This window comes from Artemia sp. Qi Xiang Cuo, chromosome 4 (genome assembly GCF_049724085.1).
Source record: "Artemia sp. Qi Xiang Cuo chromosome 4, ASM4972408v1, whole genome shotgun sequence".
NCBI classification, from domain to species: Eukaryota; Metazoa; Arthropoda; class Branchiopoda; order Anostraca; family Artemiidae; genus Artemia; species Artemia sp. Qi Xiang Cuo.
Genome location: NC_142797.1, coordinates 58,394,874 through 58,412,007, shown reverse-complemented (window position 1 = coordinate 58,412,007; position 17,134 = coordinate 58,394,874). Strand labels below are relative to the sequence as shown.

At 37.2% G+C, this 17,134-nt stretch overlaps 1 long non-coding RNA gene across 1 annotated transcript in view; it reads left to right on the top strand.

Moving 5' to 3' along the window:
* The first annotated feature begins 318 nt into the window (after window positions 1-318).
* The window catches only part of LOC148953279 (uncharacterized), a 32,534-nt gene continuing 15,718 nt past the window's right edge, over window positions 319-17,134 (top strand). Inside the window, exon 1 of the long non-coding RNA XR_016141630.1 lies at window positions 319-334. This is a non-coding gene — a long non-coding RNA (uncharacterized LOC148953279). The remainder of the gene's footprint in view (window positions 335-17,134) is intronic.

Here is a 17,134-nt window from a genome sequence, read left to right as displayed (position 1 = left end):
TGCCCTCCCCAAACACAAATCAAAACGATTTTAAAAATTGTAGAGAGAATCACAGGGTGCTCAATTTTTAGAGGGGGTGCTTGCACCCAAGAACCCCTACTTACGAACATGCCAGAACTTGCAATAGCTTTGGACTTATAATACCCACATAGAGAAAATCAAAGAAGAAACAGGTATATTGACAAACTACATTCTGTATTCCAAACATTTTGCAAGAATATTTTGTATGCACGGCATGGATGCTACACGTAATAGATTTTGACTTTAGAAGCGTCATTATATACAAATCTTATAGTGTACTAGGATATTTTCACAAATAACTATGTTGTCTAGAGTAAGTTAAATCTTAAAAATGTACCCCATCGACCACAATTTGCTGTTGTTAGGTCTGCCTCAGTCTCAATACCGTCCAAATAAATCAAACAGTACGTGGTAACATAAAGAAGGAGCGACCCGGCTCAATAGTAACAGAAACTCTAAAAAACGGAAACCAACAGATGCATCAAAAGAATCAGATTTTTATGCTGATTTCAAATATATAAGTTTCATCAAGTTTAGTCTTACCCATCAAAAGTTACAAGCCCAAGACAATTTGCCTTATTTTCGAAAAAGGGGGAAACACCCTCTAAATAATACAACTTTAATGAAAATCACACCATCAGATTCAGCATATCAGAGAACCCTACTATAGAAGTTTCAAGCTCCTATCTGCAAAAATGTGGAATTTTGTATTTTTGCCAGGAAGATGCGTGTTTATTTTCTTTTTTTCCCAGGAGTGATCGTATTGACCCAGTGGTCCAAGAAAATCGCAGGAGGGCTCATTTGAACGGATATTAATAGTTCTAATGCCCTTTTTAAGTGACCAAAAAAATGGAGGGCAACGCTCATTGTTTTCCCAAACTCACCCGATCAAAATTTTGAGATAGCCATTATGTTCAGCATGGTCAAAACAATACAATAACTATGTCTTTGAGGATGACTTAATCCCTCCCAGTTCCCGGGCGAAGGTCTGCAAGTTATGAACTTTGCCCAATATTTACATATAGTATTGGTTACTGGGAAGTATACAGAAGTTTTCAGCGGGGATATTTTCTAGTAGTTGGGGGGGGGGGGGGGGTCAGGGGTTATGCGGTAGGATCTTTCTATGGAGGAAGTTTTCATGGGGAAAAGGACATTGCTACGAAGGGGGCGCCAGATTTCCCAATATTATTTAAAAATAAAACGATCAGAAATTGAATTAAAAAAAAAACAATTTTTACAACTGAAAGTAAGGAGCAAGATTAAAACTTAAAACCAACAGAAATTATTACGTATATGATTTGGTTCGCCCCCTAATCATTACCTCGCTCTTTAGGCTAAGTTTTTTTTTGTACTTTCATCAGAGCTATTTATTCTAATTAATGGCCTTTGTGATTAAGGTGTCAAACTTAAAGAATTGGAGCAAAATTTAAAATTTAGCGGAAAGAGCAAGGTATTAACTAGGGGGCAAATCCCCTAATATACGTAATAAAAAATATGCGAATATAAAAGTTCGTTACGTAAGTTACTTCGTAAGTTACGTCAGATCAAAATTTCGAGAAAGCCATTTACCAAAAAAAAAGTAAAAATAATATGCAAATTTCGTTTTAATTATTCATGTACGGTGATCCAAAAAAAAAGCTATATTAATTCAAAAACGTTCAGAAATTAGATAAAAAAACAAGTTTTTTTTAACTGAAAGTAAGGAGCGACATTAAGACTTAAAACGAACAGAAATTATTCCGTATATGAAAGGGGCTATCCCCTCCTCAAAGCCTCGCTTTTTAAGCTAAAGTTTGACTCTGTCTCACAACTTAATTTTTAAAACAATAAAAACCTTTAGGGTAAAGAGTGAGGCGTTGTAGAGGGGACAGCCCCTTTCATATACGGAATAATTTCTGTTCGTTTTAAGTTTTAATGTAGCTCCTTACTTTCAGTTAAGTAGAAACTTGTTTTTTATTTAATCCTAATAAAAAAAAGTAAAATTAATATGCAAATTTCGTTTTAATTATTCATGTACGTCAAACCAAAATCAAAGCTGTATTAATTCAAAAACGTTCAGAAATTAGATAAAAAAAATTTTTTTTTAACTGAAAGTAAGGAGCGACATTAAAACATAAAATGAACAGAAATTATTCCGTATATGCAAGGGGCTATCCCCTCCTCAACGCCTCGCTTTTTAAGCTAAAGTTTGACTCTGCCTCACAACTTAATTTTTTAAAACAATAAAAAACTTTAGCGCAAAGAGTGAGGCGTTGGGTAGGGCATTGCCCCTTTCATATACGGAATAATTGCTGTTCGTTTTAGGTTTTAATGTCGCTCCTTAGTTTTAGTTAAAAAAAAACTTGTTTTTTATTCAATCCTCTCAAAACATGATGTTAATTTCCGTATTTAAGATGTGTAGCAGCTTCGATTAAGGTGTATCTCAAGCAAAAAAAGCCTTAAGAAAATTTCCTTAGGTTGTGGATTTCCTTTCCTTAACATCCAAATGTCTCATCAAAATTACTTGTGAGTTGGTTCAATCTCAAAGGCTTTGATTTTTTCACAACAAAGGATTATCTTTCACTTCATAACTTCAAACATTTCTTTTTTAAATATTTCGTTTTTACTTAAAATTCTTTTTGAGGGTACAAAAATCACATGCTTATACTGTATCTATGTAACATATCCTTATGAAATATCCTTATGAGTGGTAACCCTTTCCTTTTCCATCCTTTTCTCACAAAGAAATAAAAGAGAAAGTAAAAAAACATCTGAAAAAAAAAATCCTGATTACACTACCATAATTTTGAGGTCATATGCTTATACTGTATCCATGTAACATAACCTTTTCCCACGATCAAGCCTAGTAAAAAAAGCCCCAAAGTATCTTTATGAGTGGTAATCCCTTCCCTTTTTATCCCCTTTTCCTTACTCCCTTGAGTAAGGAAAAAATCTAAAAAAAAAATTCCTGAATTTGCTATTCATAGTTTTGAGGTCAAATACATGGTAACTTGTCCACTGAACCTGCAGAATTCCAACTTCATATATGTCTCTCTTATAGGGACCATAAAAAATATTAGAAAAAAATTGCAAATGAGCAAAAATCAAGTTTAAAAAAAAATCTGTAATGAAAAATGATCTTAGAAGTTAAAACAGTTGGGCACAATCTTGTATAAGACATAAAAACCTACAACAAATAGAAATTAATAGGAATTAAGGAATGAAACCAAAAAGGAACAAACACTATAGTAAACAATATGCCAAATTGAAAACCAAAGGAAATTAAAATAAATGTGGTGTTGCAGGCACTCAAACAAAAGGCTGGAACCCCAAAAAATTTAACGAAAACTAAATAAATAGCTTAGGTCTATCTATGCATCCAAAGGAATGGATTAAAAATGAAGAAATCTTCCCCAAGAATTCTTATTTATAGGACTGAACAAAAAAAAACTTGTAAAAAAAGAGATTATCCGGAAGTTTCAAATCGTTAGACTATTTAAATCGTCTACAGAATATTTAAATCGTTTAATTGCTATTGTAAAAAAAAATAACGTCAAAAATAATAGTAGAACCCCCTTATTGAATACGGGGGGGGGGTACTCCATATATGGGCATAGAATACTGACGGGGCACCACTGCTGCCATCTACAATTAAGTCTAACGCTGAAAGGACATAATTTATTCAAGGATTATCGATCGAGTCTAATGGTGGTCAAGGTCGATTGATTTATTTGTTGTTTGTCAAGGTGTATTGTCTCCGGGGCGAAGTTTGCACATGCGCATTGACGATGGGGAGATGTATTGATCCACAAAGGGGAGAGGATTTCCGAGAAATTGATTGTGTAATCGGTGGAAAGGCCCTAATAACTCGTGATGGGGCACCATATATGGGCATAGAATACAGAACGTACACTTGTGCTGCCATCTACAATTTAGTCTAACGCTGAACCTACATAATTTATTCAAGGATTATTGATCAAGTCTAATGAGGTCAAGGTCGATTTATTTGTTGTTTCCAGGTGTAATGACACTGGGGGTGATTTACATAATCGATGGGGAATGTATTGATCTAGGGGAGAGAAATTCCGAGAACTTGATTTACATAATCACTAGGGAGAATGTATTGATGCAGGAATCGACTAGGACAAGTGAATTTCCGAGAAGTTGATTTACATAATCGGTGGGGAGAATGTTTTGATCTGATAATGGGAAACAGGATCACGTGTCTCCTTCTAAGCCAATCAAGGGACTCGGTTACATCTTATTCTAAGCCAATCAGAGAGTCGGTTACATGTGGTTTCCCAATACAACGCAATTAATACTTGAGATTTTGTATATAACGGACATGCGGTGTGATTAAACATTCAGAAAGTTCCTAGACACAATGGATATAACAATGGAATATATTGATGAGCTGGAAGCCTTAGCTAATGCGATTTACAATGTGAGTTCTGTTTAGTAAATTTTTGTAGTTTATTTTCAAATAAAATCATTTTACATAGTAGCCCCTCCAGTAAATTCAAATTCAGGTACCCCCCACACAATACAAACTCCACTATATATTGTTTATACTCGCTAGAAAGCTTAAAATACGTTCTTTTTGACCACGTAAACCTAACCTCCCCCCTCCAAACCCCCCCTTCCTCTGTTTATGACTTTAATTCTTTCATTGGAAATAACTATGTTTTTGATAAATTTATTCTTTCTGTAAGCCTATCTAAAAGCGACAGTCAACTTCTGTCAATCTCTTAGCTATTAATATACAATTTCCATTTAAGCCGCCCGCTAACTTGGCATAAACATTCCCGTAATGATTTAATTAGCTGACACCCCACAATTGCACTTCCTGTTTGTTAATCCTTATGAATTCGGATAGCAAAAGCTTCGACTCAAAAAAAGGATTGTTTTTCTCATCAAATTAAAAACAGTTTCACGCAGAAAGAGATTGCTGTTAATTAAGCTAAGCCTATGCAACCTGTATGGAAGAGTGAAACGAGTTATTTCCCAAAATAATTGCTACCAAATATTTTTAGGACATTATGTTAAACGGGGGGGGGGAGATTATGTGAAAAGGGGAGGGGGGATGCTAACAGCCCTTTAGAGTGCATATTTTTTAGATACATCTTGAAATGTCTCGCCTGAAAACGAGAGCTATTATTCCTTTTTTCTAGCTTTCTTTCGATAAAGTTTCTTTTATATTCCCAGGAGAGAGCGTGTAAACTATGGTTTTTTAACTTTGATATACAAGACTAGAAAGAAAAGTCTTTAGCAGTTGCATGAAGACTATATTAAGTGTAAATTGAATAGCATTTACGTCTAAGATCGTAAATTTTAAACCTATAAGCTGTTAGGTTAACAATCTTTTTATCTATTTTAAAGCCTATAGACTGGAACATTAAAAAAAAAATTCTAAATGGTAAAAATAGAAACATTGATTTCTATCCTAGTGAAAACAAAGTGTTTCTTCGCGTGAAATCTAAGGGGCCGGAATTTCTATTAAAAGAATACATAACTTTATTATGTGTAAATTGAATAGCATTTGATTTCCAAGCATAGTATATTTCTCGTAAAATTTTTACTTTTTGCTTTACTGAAAATGGGGGGAGGGGACTTCTTTGCGATAAAAGCTTTCTAGACAAAATTATGGTTAGGGGGTTGGCGGGTACTAATTTTTCTTCTGTGAAAAAAGGAAAAATTATTTCCATACTAAATTTTTTCTTCCTTTTAAGGCAAATTATGAAGAATGTGTACCCACTCCATCTAAGAGAGCAAGGGAGGGTGAGGCAGCCCCATCAGGGCCAGCCCCTATGCAGTCTGGGCAAAAGCCAAAAAGAGAATTGGCCATAAAGATGGAGAACCCTGCTGTCTCATCTATGCAAGCCCATGACATCGCTGGCTCGAATGCACAAGTCCGTACCGTCACTGGCCCTACTGCACAAGCCGCAGCCCAATCTGCACAAGAACATAACGCCACCGGCCCGTCCACCCTCCATCATGTGTTGCCTGGGTCTTTAAGAGCTGCCCCACCTACACAAGTTCAGGAAGATGCCCTCCAGCATGTTATGCCAGGGCCTTCAGGCACTCAACTGCAGCCGGGATATAAAAATGTGATCATTATTTACCTGTTTATAGAAATATCTATCTATTTCTTCCAATGTTTTTTTTTAGTCTTTTCTTTTCACTATTTTTCAACACTGTAAAAGTGTGTCAGAGATATTAAAAATCTTATTTTAGCTATAATCCCACACCCCTTGTTTTAAATTTCTCTGCTCCCCCCTCCCTCAGAGATATCTATATATAATATAATTTTTTTTTACCTGTCAAAGAAACCGCTCTTTTTAATCTTTCCTATTTTTCTGCCCACTGTAGGCATCTTCGCTATTTTTCAACCTCATAGTAATATTTTTAGCTAATTTCTAGTTTACAAAGACCTCGGTTTTTCAAAGCAGATAAAGAGTATATATATGAATTATTTTTTGAGGAGTTGTTTGAACAAAATCAAAACCTTCTATGTCATCTTTTAGATTGTATTAAGTGTGAACTTTCAGAATATATATAGAGTATGGAACTAAATGCTACTGCTAAGCGCGTTTTTAAATAATAATCCAATTTTTAAAAATAGGAATGATTTAGACACTTTGAAAATAAGCTATTTTTCTTTTATAGATTACATTGGTTCCATATGCTCTGACCCCCTCACCAGCTGAAGAAAGAAGTACTGAACTCATCCAAGGGGAAATTGAATTTAATGCAATTTAAGAAAATGAATTATGAATGTCAACGAATTGCATGGTCTCGTTAATGCACTTGAAATACCATTTAATAGTAATGATTTGCTGACTGAATTTTTTAATGTTGATTATAGCGCAGTTGAGCAGGGGGACTTACCGTTGCTAAGTCCAAACACCTTACAGCTTTTTAGAGGATTTTACAAATGAATTAACTGGGAACCCTCCCCCCACTGATAACAAACTTCCACTTCAAACAACTGAAGTGGCTTCCCATAGCCCTATTATTGAACAATGTGGGGGAGGGGGTGGTAATAATATACAAGAGGAGGAGGGGTAAGAGGAGGAGGGTAATATCCAATTTACGACATTCCCTGAGTTTCAACTCTCAAATACAATTTTAAATACAATAGTTGTCTACACTGCAACTTTTTGAGAACCTTTTAATTCGCTTTTGAATGGTAATTTTGTGTTTGACCCTGTAGAAATTGTTCATGAATATGTAGATAGAATTCGTGCACTGCTAGAAAACCAAATTCAGTTGTGGGGAGGAGGTAGGGATTCAATTAAGGTTTCTATTGTTTTAAAGGTAGGTTTTATTTAAATGAGGGAAAAAGTAAGGTTTATCATAATTATGTACACACCGAGATGCGACTGGTCTATCCAAATTTAGAGAATTTTGAGGGTGTTTTTTCCGAGTGGATAGGTCATATTGTTACGCATCTCGAGAATTATAACGAAAATGGGAGCGGGTCTGTAGTTCTTTATGTTGAAAATTTAAGCGCTAATATCTGTAAATTTAAAAAAGATTTTATTTTAAGAGGGGGGATAGGGACAAGGATACACTTTTAAAATATATTCCAAATCTAGAAGGTTGTCAAGGTGTCCAGCGAATCTGTTTTGAAACAGGTCAAAAATGTTTCAAGTACGATTTCCTCATTTCAGCTTTCTGGCATTTGAAAGATGGTGCTACAAAGACGAATCTAGATCACTGGTCTGTACATGGGAAGGAGGGGTCCAATTTTCCCATTGTAGATTTTTATTGTTTAGAGGGAAAATACCCAGTAAAGATCAGGTCCACTCATAATTTTAAAACAACCAATATCCTTTTAAATGTCGGCATTACTGTTGTTCAATATGAAACAGACATCGAGGATGGGGTTTACTAACACTAGAAGAGGATCGTGTTCCCAATATGGGCTCCTTCGATTGAATCTGTGAAACACCGGGTTTGGCTGTTGTATAGACCATCGGGTAACCTAGCGAATTCAATTGACCATTCTAACCCTATTACAGACCCAAGTAGAGTTCTGGGGGAGGGTAAGAAAATGGGGGTATGTTTCTGCTGTCCGACATGCCTGTCTCGATTCCATAGCGATATACAACTACGGGGTCATATGAAGCACTGTAGACTGCATGGCTACCAGTCAGTGGAAACGGATTCAAGGGAAAGGGCTATTTTACGCTTTAAAAATTTCCAAAACACCCTCCTCCAGAGCAATAAAATCTTGTTGGATTTTGAAGCGAAGCTAGTGGAGGTGAACGATCCTCGATCTCCAAACCAAATCAAAGAACATCAAGCTATTGCAGTCTCCTACGCCCATGCGCAAAGAGACAGTTCTAACACTATGCAGTTGTCAGAAAGAGTTGAAACTTTTGATGAGGGAGAGTGTATGATCAAGGCACTGACTAAATTAATTGGCACCGCTAATGGCGCTATTTCTCGTTTGAGAAATACGCATTACCCTATGGTGTTGTCTGCAGAGGATCGTCTCGTGATTAAAAATCAAAAAATATGTTGGGTTTGAAAGGGGAAGTTTGAAGAGGGGGATAAAGAGACTAAAGGGAAAAGAGGGGGGAAGTGGAAAGTCAGAGATCACAATCACTTGTGGCAGAAAATATCCTCTGGGGGTAGTAATTTTAGAGGGGTAGCGCATCAATCGTGTAACTTAAACGTTAGCCAGCAGTTTTTTATTCCAGTTTTTATTCATAATTCAAATTATGATTTAAAATTTATCTTACCGGCACTGGCACGTATGCACAGAGAGGGAGGGTGGAGTAGATAGTCCATGGGTAAATAATTCATTTACCTATAACATCATTCCCAAATCGGCCGAGAAGTTGGTGCTTCTCGAGTTGAAATGGCAGGTAGTAAATAATGGGCATACCTGTTGGAATAAAATCAGGTTTTTAGATTCTTGTATTTTGTTTCCCAAGGCATTGAGTCAATTGCTTCAAGTGCAGAAAAGCGACAATTTTGATAGTTTTCCTTTGCTTAAACAGCACTTTCCAGACAGTGAAATGTATGACCTATTGACCTGTAAAGGTGTATATGAATACAACTATTACTCTTCTGGAGCTCGCTTAAGCGAGGTGAAGCTACCTCTAATTAAAGCTTTTTATGAATCACTCACCAACAGTGAATCCACTTCCAAGGAATATGAATTTGCCAAGAAGTTGTGGGCTAAGGGTAATTGTGAAAATGGGTGGGATTATTGTAGACTGTACTTGGCCAGTGACGTTTTATCTCTGTTAGATATTGTCTGCAAGAACACAGATCAAATCTATTCAGAGCTTGGACCAGATATAGGCTATTATTTTTCCACACCACTTTGGTGATGGACATGATTTTAAAAATTAGTAGGTAGGAAATAGGCTTCATCACTGATGTGGATAAACATCTTTTTTTAGAATGATCAATGTGGGGTGGGTATGTTTTTCAGGGGAATTGTGTCTTGACAACCCATCCGAGCGGACAAAACAGCACCGGTGCAAAGTCAAATGCAGTGTTCTTGGACATGAACTCATTGTACCCCTCGGCAATGTCTCACTACTCTTTGCCGTGTGGGAACTAAAAATGACCTGAGAATCCTTGTGAGTTACCCGAAATTAACACCGTCGAGGACAATGGGCCACAATGATGGTTCTTTGAAATTGACGGTCACATTCCATAGGCGCTTCATGATTCAGTCAAAGATTTTGTTTGTCCCTGTATCAATCGACCAGTGACCAGGGACTCGCTGAGCCCCTACAATCGATCATTGGTTGAGGATATGGGGATGACCTGGACCCCCTCTAAGCAAAAACTGATTGCAGATCTGGACCCTAAGGAGAATAACGTTGTTCATCATGTGCTTTTGCACTGGATGGTGAACAATGGTTTCAAGATAACCAAAGTACATAGGGTTCTGCAATTCAGTCAGAAACCCTACTTAAAGACGTTTATAGACACTTTTGTTGATAAACGCTCTCGGGCAAACTCCAAAGTAGAGAAGGAAATGTACAAACTCATTCTAAATTCAGCGTTGGCAAAATGTGTGAAAGCTTACGGAACAGATCTCGTTGCGACGTCGTGACTGACCCTCAAGAATGTGCACGAATTATTGCCGACCCCAATTTTACAACGTTCACGAGCCTAGAGGCTGGCGTGTTTCTTCTACACAGGGAAAAGAGAAATGTGGTACTGAACAAGAATATAGCAGGAGGTAGTTCAGTACTTGAAATTTCCAAAAAGCTCATGTTATCTTTTTTTTACAATGTGTGCAAGGTGCAATGGCCCAGGGAGTGGGAGGTTCAAGTTTACTATGGGGATACAGATTCTCTGCTGTTAAAAGTAAAAACCGGGGATTTATTGAGAGATTTAGAAAATGGGGAACACATCAGCTCGCGGATGGATTTCACAAACTGGAATCCATCCCTCTACCCCGAGTTGGTGAAACGTCAAGCCTCCAACCAACTACTAATATCAAAATCAGAGATGGGGAGTGATTTAATAACCAGGGGGGTGTTCTAGGGTACTGAAGTTTATTGCGTGGAAACACATAATAGGGATGTAAAGCAGGCGTGTAAAGGGGTGCCTACACATTTTGTAAAGATCAATTGCAACATGAGGGTCTACAGAGACTGTGTAGAAAGTAGCCTAGTGCCGAGAGCACAAGTGCTTGCAATTCGCTTTCTACAGTACAAAAATTATACTGTAAGAGTGGAAAAGAATGCAATGTCGTGTATATCCGAAAAAGTCTATGTGCTCGAGAATGAAGTAAGTGTATTACCCCATGGCCACTACCGTATTTCAGACCGGGTTGAATGCATAGACTATCGCAATCAACTTGGTCTGGATAAATTAACCTAATTTTGACTCTAGCCACTAACCCTAACCTTTCATAAATTAAATGCTCTAACCCAAACCTAAGTCAAAGGTGAACCTAAACTTAACCCAACCTGAATGCTCTAACCACTATCCCAAACCTAACCTAACCCAACCTGTAGCAGCAGCAGCAGTGACGACGACTATACATTTTTCCCCGGGGGGGGGGGGGGGTCCCGTCCGTGGCCACCCCCCGTGGCTCCCGGGGGGGGGGGTCTCGCCCAAGGCCGGCCTTCGGCCCGTGGCCATGGGGGTTGGGGATCCCGCCCACGGACGGCTTTCGGCCCCGCAGCTCCCCGGAGGGTGGAGGGGTCCCTTTAAATTCATAATGTTCAACTATGCTATTTTTTTTTCAGTTCATGTTCCAAGTGTTTTTTTTTCAAGTGTTATTGTACAAAAAAATTTGTTAATGTATAAATAGTGATGGTGGACAAAATTATTTTTTATGACAAAAAGTGTTGCACATAAAGTGTTATTGTTGATGGACAAAAAGTGTTTTGATAATAAATGTTGTTGTTGTTCATATTTGAAAAGAAGTGCCATTTTTTTTATGTCAAAAATGTTTGAACAAGTGTCATTTTTTTATGTTGTTCTTGTTCAACAAATAGAGTTTTCATGTCAAATAAATGAATGAAATATTGTTTTTGTTGTTCTTGTTAACGTATTAGATAGATCTATGGGAAAATTATTAGTACTTATTCATTGGACAAGTATGGCTTACAGTTAGTTGTAGTCCGACTGTTGTCAGTAGCAGCATGTATCAGTTTAAAACACCCTTCAGATCTTTTCTGTGTGGTCCATCAATGTCGAGGAAAACAACACTTATAGCTAAAATAGTTCAAAATTATAATAAAATGTTTTTGGAAAAACCGAAGAAAATTTATTATTGCTATTGCATTTGGCAGGAGTCCTATGATCAAATAAAAGCCATTGCCACACCCATACCAATACAATTCAAACGGGGACTTGGTGTTTTCAATAGTATTGAACCAAACTCGTGGTTGATTATTGAAGATTGGCTGAATCCATTGAACAGTTCTCACAGGAAATACTACAGCTGTTCACCGTTCGCTCTCATCATGAACAGATTTCCATAACCCTAGTTCTACACAATCTGTTTCATCAGAGCAAATATATACGAACCCTTGCTTTGAATTGCACCATCTATATTATCTATCGAGTTGTTCGTGATTCTAGCTCGCTAATAACTCTCAATAAGCAAATATACCCCGGCACCCTCAAATTTCTGCTGTCAGCGTACACTCAGGTGACAAATAAGCCCTACGGATACATTTTGCTAGATCTTAATTAGAACACTCCCGAGGATCTACGTGTAGTCACCGAAATTTTCGACAATGAAATTACCATATATTTTCGAGTGAACAGTAGTAAAGGCTATTTCTTGCCATTATGACACTGAAGAAACTACACGAACAACGGTATTTATTTTCCATTTTAAGCACTTCAAAACCTCCACTCAGGAAGGCCATACTCAAACATGGTGTTGACAATGATTTCATTAATCTAATATCTGAACTTTGTTTAAATTTGATTGAGGGCAATGTAGACTTGTCAGAAGGAGTTAGACAACAGACAAAGCAACATCGTTCCACTGTACGCACCTTGGCTTACAAAAACAAGGGGAGAATTTTTAAAAGAAAACGTCTCCTTCAAGCGGGCGGTAGCTTTTTTACACTTTTACGGTCAATAATTGCAGGACTTGTAAACAGTTTTCTGTAGAGAATGGCTAAACCCTATAAATTGACACCATTTGAACTTGTCCTCTCACCCGTCGAACATTTTGAAGACAATCTAAGCAAATTCATTAATGATGGGAATATTGCTGATGATAAAAAACTGCTTTTACTTCAAGCTGCATTGCGACGTGTGGACAAACATAGACCTTATCGTGAGAGACCCGCCACCGTCACCGTTACAGATCCTTCTAAACAGGAAACATCTCCTCAAGATTCTGGGCAATCAAAAGAGAAGGAATTAAATTCCATAGCGACAACAATTGGAAACCTATTGCCAGTGACCTATCGAGAACAGAGTAAAAGAGTATTATCGTATCTCATGTTGGAAACTGGTGATCATCAAGTTCAAGTCGACAGCACAGGGAAACGAATTAAAATTCAGGGAAAAAGTTATAATCTAGTTGATTTAATTTGTGATATGGTGACGAATCGTAAAGGAGTTTTATCCTTTGACAATAATCCATACAACTTTTTAAATGCATCAAACTTCCCCAAAAGTCTTATTGGCAATAAGCAAATTCTAAAGAAACTAAGGGAATATAGTCCTGCAAAGACGCCAACAACAACACCATTTAAAAAAGAAGAAGATTCAATATTTGAAAATACTAGCAGCAGCAGCAACGATTTTATAACACCTGTGGCTGCTAGTCAAAAGCGAAGACGAATTTAATCACCCTCCAGTGTGCAAAAGGGGAGTGGACATTACACTACGCGTTTGCGTTCAAAATGGTTGAAGTTCTGAAACATGTCTGTGAAAATATTGGTGAAGCAGGAAGTCAAAGTTCCCCCAAAACGCTTTCTAAAGTTGCCACTGGCAGCACATTAAAAAAAGCACAAGAGTATCTACAGAATGAACCGAGGTACACACTGCATCGGAATCGCAGGCTTCGTGGCAAACAATATCAACAAACTAAATCCTTTTTCCCTCTGCAAATAATGCAAACGGATCTTTTAACTTTAGACGTGATTCAACGACGTCACAATGCACCCTAGAAATATATTCTGGTGGCAATCAGTGCCTTTAGTCACTATGCCTATGTCAGCCCATTACGATCAAAGAGAGTGTTGAAATTGCTCATGCCTTTGAATGTATTATTGAACAGGGTTGCTATAGAAAACTTCAATTGGATCGCGGTAGCGAATTTGTTAATCCCCATGTACAAAAGGTTCTATTGAAATATAATACAAAACTCTCTCATAGTCACAGTCCGATAAAGGCTGCATTGCTTGAACGATTGATAAGAACGATTTGTCTATTAATTTCAAGATATTGTACACTGAAAAATACATCTGCTTTTATTCATGATTTAAATAAAATCATGCGGATATATAACCATCAACCTCATCAATCTCTGTCCAACTCAAGCCCTCGGGAAGTTCATTGCAGTGAAAATAAATTTGATGCTTTTCTAAAGCAATATTCCAATGGTGAAAAAGAAAAAAAATGTGAAGAAGAAGAAGAAATTCAATGTTGGTGATACTGTTGGAATTAATAGAAACACCAATATTTTTGAAAAGGGGAATTATTAATGGAGCACTGAACTTTTTTAAGTGTCCAAAATCCTGGACACCGAACCCACAACTTATCGACTGCAAGACACCAAAGATGATGAGATTCTCGGCGGTTTTTATGAATATGAACTGCAAAAAGTTAGAAACACTAGCGAAATTTATCAAATTGAAAAGATATTAAAGAGTCTTACTCGTAGGGGCCAGAGACTGTTGCTTGTTCGCTGGCTAGGGTACAACTCTGATTTTGATTCTTGGGTCAGTGCTGAGGATATTAACAAAGCCCAATGATTTCTATGTGACTTTCATGTCCAATGTTTCTGATCCTCTCTACAATGACTTGAATAGAACAAGTGTTTTTTGGACGAAACTCTCCCCACAATCAAATTCGACGGAAAGTATGAAGTGGCTCTTGTCGACTGTATTCTCAAAAATACCTACGACATCCTGAGAAAAGATCGTAAATATGAAATAAAAATTAGATTCTATGATTGGCCGCCACCACCCTCAGGTGATCAAGAACAAATTCAAAAGACCAATTGGATGGATTATCCATATATTGAATTACCCTACGAGGAAATCACCTGTATGAATGATTTATGTCGTTCTATTAATAAAAGAATTTCCGCTCGTAAAAAAGGAGCTTTTCATTTCACATATTCAAAGGAGGAGGGCAAGATCTACTTTAGTTCACCTATTGCCAATGAAAAGGCTATTCTTAATGATAATCTGAAGGATGTTCTTGGCTTTAAGCTCAATATAATCAACGGTAAAAGTGCCGGAAACAGTAATTTTATTTTTGCTGACTACCCACCTGCCTTCTCCACGGACACATGTATATTTCTCTACGCTTCATTTGTCGAAACATCCCGGGTTGGTAATTCAAATGTTGCCCTCCTACGGGTTCTTGAATGAAAAACCAATCAAGAACATATTCACCACTATAATATAAAGCATCTTCAGTATATTCCCGTAAGCACTTCCTATTTGGAACTCTGTCAGTTAACACTGAGAACTGAATTAGGTGATCCCATAGCAATTTCAAAAGGTTTGGCTGTGATTATATGCCATTTTCGTCCCATCGTTCAACAAGATGTCTAATAGAAAAGTGGTATTCATTTGTCTTGATATTGACTGCTATGTTAATACTCTTGACCCAACACAACAGGGCAATGGAATGGACTATTACAAAAGGCGTACTACAATGTTTGGCTATGGTCTTGGCAGTTGGTTTGCTAAGCTGTTTCGCTCTTCAATACCTCTGACTAGAAAATATATTGTACCGGCTGCAACAGATTTTGCATCCTCTACACTATACGATTGGGGCTCTGGCAAGGATTTAAAAAAAAGTGCTTCGGAAAATCTTAGGTCCAGCGCGCGAACCATTGTCGAGAGATTAAAACGAAATAGAAAAGGTTTAAAAGGGTCAAGAAACAATGCATCACTCATCAGTCTCTACTCAGGTCAGAAACGAAAGACATCACCCCTGTAAAAAAAATAAGGAAAAAGCCGAGACGTACTGTAAACAGTAGTAGAAGAAGAAGAAGCCCCAGGAAGAGAATTGTTAGATTAAAACTAGATTTCTTTTACTAAGATGTCCTACCTACCGCATAAGGATTCTCAACCTTCAATCACCACCTCATTGAATCTATTCAATGCTGAAAATTTTGATGTGAGTGTCAAGCATGGATACTATGAACAATTTTATCCTCAACAACCCCTCTCCGATAATATCCACTTTCAAATTTATTCCAATGAAGACTACTTCCTGGACATGTCTTAAAAATTTATAGATTTACGAATGAAAGTCCGGAAATCCGATAATACATTGCCAATTCTTGCCGATGGAATATCCTATAAAAATTGTATATTACATAATTTATTTCGTCAAATCAGTGTCTACATCAATGGCACGCTGGTGAGCACAACCAACAATCTCTCAAATTAAACAAGCTATATGCAATTCATGCTGATGACACCCAAGTCATACAAGGAATTGAGAGGCACCTCCAATGGATAAGAATATATTACTAATACTGATAGTACAGATGCACTTAAAAATGCTACAACTAGTGAAATACATCTAGTTGGAAAAATATATAATGAAATATTTAATACACCCCAATGGCTACCACCCAATATTAAAGTGGATATAAAATTAACGCTTGCTCCATCAAATTTCATATTGAGAAAAGAACTTGCTGCCAATCCTGATGTGACTCTCTCCCTCACCTCGGCAATACTTTATGTACGCAAACAACAAGTTATGAGTTCTGTTTCTTTGGCAGTGGAAAAACTGAGAGTCAGTGGAAATAATATTAAACTACTTGTTCCTCATACAATCACCAATCAACGTCATATTACCAAGGGGTCAGGCACCTTCACCGACTCATACTTTATCAATGGTGAAATTCCGTCAAAACTCGCTTTGGCATTTGTAAAAAGCGCTAGTGCAATAGGATCGTGGACTGGATGTACACATAAATTTGAAATGTTTGGACTTTCATCTCTTGTGTGCAAAGTAAACGGCATCCCACTCTACAATCTATCTTTTGATAAATCCTATAAAACATTGTATAATTTGACCATGCAAACCCTAGATCATGATTCGCAACTATTTGAAAATGGTATAACCGAAGAAATGTTTGCTAAAACACATGGTATCATTGAACTAGATTTGTCTGGTACGCAGGATATGAGTATAGTATGTACGGGGAGTGTCCGTTTAGAGTGTAGATTTGCCAACCCATTGGCTGAGAGTATTGCACTAATCTCATTAAATCAATATGAAACCTATTGGGAAATCGGTCTCCCGAAGGTAGTGTTCTACTAGACTTGGCACCATGAACACCACTCAAATAATCAATGTATTTAATATGGATCCCTACATGTCCCAGTACAGATCCTATTGTCTACCCTCGGACTTTCTTGGAAAAATTCAAAGTGCCAACAATACCCTAAATATTGTTAATAGCAGTCCGTCGACTGTGCAG